This window comes from Pteropus medius, unplaced genomic scaffold (genome assembly GCF_902729225.1).
Source record: "Pteropus medius unplaced genomic scaffold, Ma_sr-lr_union100, whole genome shotgun sequence".
In the NCBI taxonomy this organism is placed as follows: Eukaryota; Metazoa; Chordata; class Mammalia; order Chiroptera; family Pteropodidae; genus Pteropus; species Pteropus medius.
The window spans coordinates 27429610-27429951 of record NW_024346667.1 but is presented as its reverse complement, the minus strand read 5'-3'; positions in this window follow the sequence as shown (position 1 = coordinate 27429951).

Sequence of the window (342 nt, the reverse complement as noted above, 5' to 3'; positions counted from 1 at the left end):
ATTTTGCTTGAAGTCATAGAACCTATTGATGACATTAAGTGAGGACTTACTGTACTGTTCTCCAAAAGCCAGCTTCCTGCTTAGCTCTTCCTGGCCAAGACCTTTTTTTTTTTTTAAATTACTATCTATATAAACTACTCATATAGATGTATAAGAAAAGATGTTGATCAGCGTATGAAATAACACAGTATGCTACTAATAAACTAATATGCAAAAACATATTCTTATCTCACCAGTGCTATATCAAATGTGATCTTTTTTTGTCTTCTATACTGTCTAATCTCATAGGATTATGTACTGACATCTTTGAATTGATTAAAAAGGAAGCTAATTAGATTCAAA